The sequence below is a fragment of the Macrobrachium rosenbergii genome, chromosome 26, assembly GCF_040412425.1.
Source record: "Macrobrachium rosenbergii isolate ZJJX-2024 chromosome 26, ASM4041242v1, whole genome shotgun sequence".
Taxonomy (NCBI): domain Eukaryota; kingdom Metazoa; phylum Arthropoda; class Malacostraca; order Decapoda; family Palaemonidae; genus Macrobrachium; species Macrobrachium rosenbergii.
The window spans coordinates 19,218,292-19,227,028 of NC_089766.1; the positions used below are offsets into that span (position 1 = coordinate 19,218,292).

An 8,737-nucleotide genomic window follows, 5' to 3' on the forward strand; every position below is an offset into this window, starting at 1 on the left:
GAACAGATGGTTTCCAAAACGTCTAAACCATTGCTGTGCTTTCCTGCTTCCTCCCAGGAGGTTTTCTTGACAGATTTGTCTACCACCACCGGACCTGCCGAGAAGCTCAAGATCAGTACCTTCCAGAAACTTTATTAATAATTTTGTTCCTAACTTCAAGTCTAAAACTCGACCAGTCATCGGTGGGAGCCAAGTTATCTTTAAAATCATTCGGGGTTAAGGTTTTTAGTTCTACGTATAATGCATTAGGGTAGTCAGTGACCGCTAGTTCAGTTCTCCTAAACCTGTAGCGCAATCGTTAACCACTGCCACTACGACGCTATTTTTGGGCAATTTATTTCTATCAGCTCAAATTTATTACTTTACCTAATTTATTACTTTACCTAATGATTTTAATCTACTTTACCTAATAATTTTAATCATTTTAGGAGCAATTTAATTCTATCAAATCCGTTATATCCAGCAGATGTGATTACACTATAAAGGATCATCCAAGTTGTGAATTTTACTTTCTCCAAAACTTTCTCTGACTAACCAAGGCCATAAGCCTTCGAACTTTACACGCAAGGATCTCTCTCGGGGTCCAACCATCCAGCAATTATCTATTAAACTGTCTCTGCGTAATTTCAAAAACCTGCATACTTGTCTGGACAAGACAACCTATTCTAGTTTAATTTCAATGGTACAGTACTGTACATTGAATTGTAATAAAGAATTTAGGTCATTGAAACTTTCCAGTCTCAGTAAGCAAAGATTATGGCCACAAGAATATTTACCCCCACATTTGCTAAATTACATCAGACTGTGTTGCCAGCTTATTAAACTTAATTTTCAAAATTCTAAATTGGAACATTTATACTCAAGACTTCTGCTTCCTTTTAATTAAAAGTTCCCAGTAGTTACCGTCCCTTTACCAACCCAATCTAATTTATTAGGCTCACACAAGAAAATTCTGTCAGCTAGGGATTGTGTTTTAATAGACTAAAATGTTAAAGGTACATACAATTAAGAGCCAAATTACACAGTTACATGAATTATCTGAAATTTCCAAGAAAACCTGAAGCGTTCAACCAAAGCATTACATCATCCCTAGTCAAAACGTTCAATATGAAAACTTCATTATATTTAATTTTATTCATAACTACATTAGGATCAGGTAGTTAAGAATACGTTGCTAGTTCTGCAGCTTTAAGTTTTTTATTAAAGTTATGTTACATCAAAATCTTCATATCAAGGCTTGACAACACTAAGAAAGGAGGCTTCAACATATTTTCTCAACACAGCCAAGTTCTCAAGTTGCTCAATTTGCCTCCCTGTACCACACTGCTGAGAGCTCTGTACACGTTGAAAACACCTGTCAATCAGACCAAAACCAAAGGTTAAGACTTTAAATACAACTTACGAATAAAAGATTATCACGAGAAAAGTTATAAAACTCTTACGCCATAACTGAAAGGTGAAAAACTATCATAAGCTGTAGTAGCCACCATCAAAGCTAAACTTTAGACCTGTATGTCACTATCGAAAGTAAAACTGCCATAGAACAAGATTATCTTGCAATTTGTATAGAACCCTAAGTAACGAAAGCTTTCAGTATATTCCGTTTAATATGAACATAACCCCAACCACTACCAATCAAAGTAAATGTGCAAAACTGAATATGCCCATTCCGAATCACATTGCATCTACTGTAAGACAGAAGCCATATACACAAGTTTAATTATTAAGGGGGGTAAATTATTTGCAGTTCTCGCAGCCGTCTCTTATTCTAAGGATTACTTACATTAAACAATCAGACAACAGAGATATCCTGTTACTATAAAGACAGTTTTGATGACCTTAAAACCCAAAATTTTACTCTATAAATATAGTGTTTAATATTCCTCCATCACACTAAGCGTGAACCTTTATTTGAAAATCTCATACAAATATAATGTTTAATATTCCTACATTACACTAAGCTTGAACCTATTTGAAAATCTCGTAACTATCAATAAACAAGACTAAAATAACATGTATGATCCAAGTCATTTTCATAGTATCAGTCGAGATTTAACATTGCTGTTTTATAAAAACATTGAAATATTTCACCAAGTAAACGAACGTTAAAAATTAAAACTTAAATTTCTTTACTAATACGAGGAACTTATTTACACACACCTATAATACCTGTATTGAACACCGTAATGCCGATTAATATTTAACCTGTTAAAAAAAAAAAAAAGGCAAGCCCCCTCCTGGCGTACGGCAGACCGAAGTCTGCCGTACGTCAGAAGGGCCTCCTCCCCCCACAGGGGCTCCGGCCCTGAGGGGGGAGGAATAGCTTGCCAAGTTAAAATTTGCAAAAATAAATTAGGAACGTTAACTCACCTTTTGGTGCGATGAAATATACGTTACCAATGTCCGTGTAGATAAAGTCTGACCGTCAGGGACTCCTGAGCAATATAGAAATTCAGCCAATCCTGAAAAGGAAGGATTCCGTCGTAATAAAAGCTATAAACTTTGAAAAATTATCAAAATAAAGTAAAAGATGTAAGACACAAAGTACTATATGGAAAAACTATCCATTAAAATACTAAGACAAAATAAAAAAAATTTCAATAACAGGGACTATGGGAATAAAGTAATAATTACAAATGTCAAAACAGTAAAAAAATTTTACAATGTACTATAGGAAAAACTTCAGAGACTTAACAATAAATACATAGTATTTCAGAAACCAATATTAAAAAGCCACGGAAGTACCACGAAGATTCACCTCTCCTCGCAGACAAAAACAGCGTGAACACGGGCGCACGCACAACGACACGAAGAGCTAGTGCAAAGGAACTACCACCATCGAATTCCACTGCTGTGGAATTCGCTTTTGGTAGGACGAAAACCCGAAGCTCCGATGCCAAGGACCCTAAAGGCACAGTCCAGCCGGCAGACGAGAGCTCCGTCGTTTTCCAAGTAGAATTGACACTTCGACTATTAACCACTGCTCAGGAGTTTGGTTTGTCGAGACACTTCTAATTGCTTTCAGAAGGCGAAAATTCTAATCATTAATGAAAATAATAAGTGATTTTAGGCTATGTTAACCGTTATTATTCGGTATGGAAAAGGACTGATGGCTTCGCTGTTAATTGTTTTGAGTAATTCCGTAGCATACGATTTTATATGACCTTTTCATTATTGCTGTTAATGAACAAAGACGACAAAATGGTCAGTAGGAGAGATTTGTCCGAGATATCAGTTGATGTTTTTATTGTTGTTCTTATACCAACACTGGTTTTAATTCTTCAAGCAGTACGTAAACATCAGTTAATAATCGAAATTTGAAGAAAGCACTGTGTGGGGAAGAGAAAACCGGAGACTCTATTGCGCTGCTCCTTAGCCTCTATGAAGTGGATCCATATTAATTCAAAAGTCAATAGTTTTGAAAAGTGCCAGGACCTAAATCCCCTTGCACAGCATGAGTAGTCTACACGAGGGAGTCATAGACGAAGTGGCAGCAGCAGTTACTGCTGGTTTTGGACAGAGGTGTCTGTCCAACGGTCATGAATGGGTGTGATCAGTTGTGCTACATAATGATACTCTGAACACCACCACAATCCAGTAGTTTTAATCTGCTTTAATTTGTCATCGTCAGAATCATTGTTCCATGACACCTGCCATTTCATACAAGGAATTGAAGGATCTTTTACACACCATATTAAATTGAAGAGGCTTTAAACGTTGCTCTCTCTCTCTCTCTCTCTCTCTCTCTCTCTCTCTCTCTCTCTCTCTCTCTCTCTCTCTCTCTCTCTCTCTCTCTCTCTCTCTCTCTCTCTCTCTCATAACAGTTGTATGTACTTCATTAAGATTACTTATTCTAACAAAAAGGGTTTCTATTTCATAAATTACATGAAGCAGGTGCCAGTGTAAATACATCAGAACTCTGAACACGCGATCATAAGGGAAATGTTGATAAAGCAGCCAACAATGCAATCACTATGACTAGACCAAGTATACTGTCCCTGCCAGTGATTCGTTACTACCACTAAAGCTCTCCACCTTTATGAAATGGCAGGTGTCGTGGAACAAGATTTAGGACGATGACAAATTAAAGCAGATTAAAACTACTGGATTGTGGTGTTGCTCTCTCTCTCTCTCTCTCTCTCTCTCTCTCTCTCTCTCTCTCTCTCTCTCTCTCTCTCTCTCTCCATACACGGACATACAAGCAATCGTTCTGTACATTTTATTTTCGTAGAAAAAACTTTAGAGGGCGAGAGTCACTGACGTTTGAAAATTTGTACTCAGCAAGATCAGTTGATTGAGAGCTACGTAGGCATAGGATTAAGTTTGGTTTTACCGGGCTGCTTTTAGGAGCAAGAGCCCGTGCTGACACACGGTTTTTTTTTTTCTTTTTAACTATCAGAGACCAGAAGTTGTGTTGCTGTGTAGGTGACCTCCACAGATACTCAGTCTACCGCGTTATTTGACCCTTTTATCGTGATCATGTGTCGGCTTACTCTCACACCTTCTATTTGAGTCGCTAGTATGTATATATCTGTATTCAGTTATTTATTTGTCTAATTAGCCTTCAATTTTATTCTTAACTAGAGGTGAAGGCGTGGAGGGGATATTGAAGGAAAAGTGCGAGACAGACTCATGTGCACATGTGATGATGATGATGTAAAGGATCTTTTTAGACCAGGCAACCAACTCTGGCCATAATCATTATTTATAACGGACATGCCAGTAGTTGATGATTCCGTCCATTTAAACAAATAGGTATATATATATATATATATATATATATATATATATATATATATATATATATATATATATATATATATATATATATATATATATATATATATATACCTGTGAAAGGCGCCAGGTCTAACCACAAAGGAACTCTCCTGTTGAAAAGTCTTTTTCGTTTGTCTCTATAGTTATTCTTCATGACTTCATTCATCAAGGTAGAGGCCATTTGCACACAAAAATACAGATGTTTACTGAAATACCCTTAATGAAATATGAGTAAAGAGTTTCCTTCACTTTTGAATGACCATTTTTCTTGCTGAGTTTCATTTCATTTACGAATCTCTGACCTGGAAGGCGAAGGAAACCTCAAAACCTCAAGAAGGATTTCAGTTAAGGTTTTGATGGAATGCCTCATCCTGGTTTCAGAGGGAATGCTGTACAGTATGCACTCTGGGAATTCTTACACACATGCATGTGGTCACAAATGTTAACCCACTAATGTTGTTTAACATCCTGTTCGCTATACATCGGGAATAACTTACACCGAAGGAGAATTACAACTGATTATCAGTTGTGATTCCTCTTGGTGTAAGTTATTCCCGATTTATAGTGAACTGGATATTAAACGATATCTGTAGCTTAATATTCGTGAATATAAACAAGTGCCACGATGTATGTGACACTGATACATTCATATATATATATATATATATATATATATATATATATATATATATATATATATATATATATATATATATATATATATATATATATATATATATATATATATATATATATATATATATATATATATATATATATATATATATATATATAAATATAAATATATATAAATATATATAAATATATATAAATATATATATATATATATATATATATATATATATATATATATATATATATAAATATATATATATATATATATATATATATATATATATATATATATATATATATATATATATTATTGTCACTTTTGTACGTGATTCATTTTATCACACATTACAGGTGAAAAAATAAGAAGCAGGTGTAGGTCTGACCGGTTTCGACTTTATTTCAAGCCATTGACGAAGGACTGATACAAGTGTGAGAAGTCACAAATATATATACTACAAGAACAGTAACTGGCAGACATACACAACCGTTAGAGGCTCCATATCTCAACTCAGGCCGGTGTCGAGGTAGGAGTGGCCTAAAACTCATTTGGCTAAAAATCACAATAGACTCTCAGGGGACATTGCTGATAAACAGACCATACCCCACCTCAGATCCACACCTGACAGGTGTCATGGAGGCAGGTTGGAAACTCATTAACATTACTACCCTCATACTGTGTTTACAAATATGATAATCCTATTTTCATACATCTCTCTACCTACCTTAAAGTTTAAAACAGTTTACAAATTTCTTTTGATATTAAAGGATCAAGTTTATACATCCCTTGACTGATATTCATATTATGGTTGTAACTTTCTTTTTATGAAGCTAGATTCAATGATGTTCCTTTCCAGTGCATTATTAGAATATACAATCCTTTTGCCCTTCCAGTTGATAGCATGATTGTTCTCACTAACATGTACAAATATACCACTGTTCCCTTGTGCATATCTCACATTTCTTATGTTGTTCAATTCTTTTTCCAGTGCTTTCCAGTTTGGCCAATATAAAAGTTGTCACAAGACTTACGGAATTTTATATACACACCTTTAATATTGTCTGGGAGTTCTTGATAAAGTACATTTTCATTGTTGTATTGTTCTTAAATGCACGACATTAACACAAAATTCTTAAGAAGATGAGGATATCTTTCATACTATTATTATAAGGCAGAACAAGCAAATTTTTTGTGTTGTAAGGTTCTTGGTTTTGATACATAGTCTTTTTGCCCTTCAAATGTACTGTTTAATACACTATCAGGATATTTAAACAGTGCATTTGAAGTGGGCAAAAAGACTATGTATCAAAACCAGAAAGAACTTTAAACACAAAAAATTTGCTTGTTCTGCCTTATAATAATAGTATGAAAGATATCCTCATCTTCTTAAGAATTTTTGGTGTTAATGTCGCATTTAAGAACAATACAACAATGAAAAAATGTACTTATCAAGAACTCCCCAGACAATATTAAAGGGTGTGTATATAAATTCCGTGTAAAAGTCTTGTGACAACTTTTATATTGGCCAAACCGGGAAAGCACTGGAAAAAGAATTGAACAACATAAGAAATGTGTGAGATGCACAAGGGAACAGTGGTATATTTGTACATGTTAGTGAGAACAATCATGCTATCAACTGGGAAGGGGCAAAAGGATTGTATATTCTAATAATGCACTGGAAAGGAACATCATTGAATCTAGCTTCATAAAAGAAAGTTACAACCATAATATGAATATCAGTCAAGGGATGTATAAACTTGATCCTTTAATATCAAAAGAAATTTGTAAACTGTTTAAACTTTAAGGTAGGCAGTAGAGATGTATGAAAATAGGATTATCATATTTGTAAACACAGTACGAGGGTAGTAATGTTAATGAGTTTCAACCTGCCTCCATGACACCTGTCAGGTGTGGATCTGAGGTGGGTATGGTCTGTTTATCAGCAATGTCCCTGAGAGTCTATTGTGATTTTTAGCCAAATGAGTTTTAAAGGCCACTCCTACCTCGACACCGGCCTGAGTTGAGATATGGAGTTTCTAACGGTTGTGTATGTTCGTCAGTACTGTTCTGTAGTATATATATTTGTGACTCTCACACTCTGTATCAGTCCTTCGTCAATGGCTTGGAAATAAAGTCGAAACCGGTCAGGACCTACACCTATTTCTTATTTTTTCACCTGTGGTAATGTGATATATATATATATATATATATATATATATATATATATATATATATATATATATATATATATATATATATATATATATATATATATATATATATATATATATATATATATATATATATATATATATATATATATATATATATATATATATATATATATATATATATATATATATATATATATATATATATATATATATATATATATATATATATATATATATATATATATATATATATATATATATATATATATATATATATATATATATATATATATATATATATATATATATATATATATATAATATATATATATATATATATATATATATATATATATATATATATATATATATATATATATATATATATATATATATATATATATATATATATATATATATATATATATATATATATATATATATATATATATATATATATATATATATATATATATATATATATATATATATATATATATATATATATATATATATATATATATATATATATATATATATATATATATATATATATATATATATATATATATATATATATATATATATATATATATTGTAACAGTCCTTTTCCTCCGTTACTAAAAAAATTAAATAACTCTTATCAAACTCTGTTCACAACCACAAGCTAAGTCCACAGTCAGTGGAATAGCTCTCAAAAAAAATATTAATAGTGCAAAATCAATTCATGGGGGAAAACGAAACACCACAAAAACACTTAAATTTAATACAAAAATATGCAGACAGAAGTTATTCCTGAACTCGAATACAATTATTAATGAACACCAATCAACCTGAAAGATTTATAAACCAACACACTTACCCAATTAAGACAGAAAAAAAGCAAAGATACATCCACAAAGAGAAGGGGGTTCAGATAGGAGAAGGTATTCGGAAAGTAAGAACAACCTATCAATTACAAACTAATTAATCTAGTGATAATTTCTCCTCCGAAACACTGGAGCAGTGGCCGTGATCTCCTTAATCATATATTGCTGTCCATCGTAACACTGGAGTTATAGCCGTGATCTTTTCAGATACTTATATGTCTCTGCGTCCAGAGACAAAAGTGAGGGGGTGAAGTGGTGAAGGCAAATGAATATAATTATGG

General features: G+C 32.6%; 1 long non-coding RNA gene across 1 annotated transcript; it reads right to left on the reverse strand.

Moving 5' to 3' along the window:
• Nucleotides 1–958: 958 nt before the first annotated feature.
• On the reverse strand, nucleotides 959–3,299 carry LOC136853104 (uncharacterized). Its single transcript, XR_010857346.1, has 3 exons — nucleotides 2,759–3,299; nucleotides 2,371–2,462; nucleotides 959–1,354 (listed from the first exon to the last, which is right to left on the reverse strand). It is a non-coding gene; the product is annotated as an uncharacterized lncRNA (long non-coding RNA).
• Nucleotides 3,300–8,737: the final 5,438 nt, after the last annotated feature.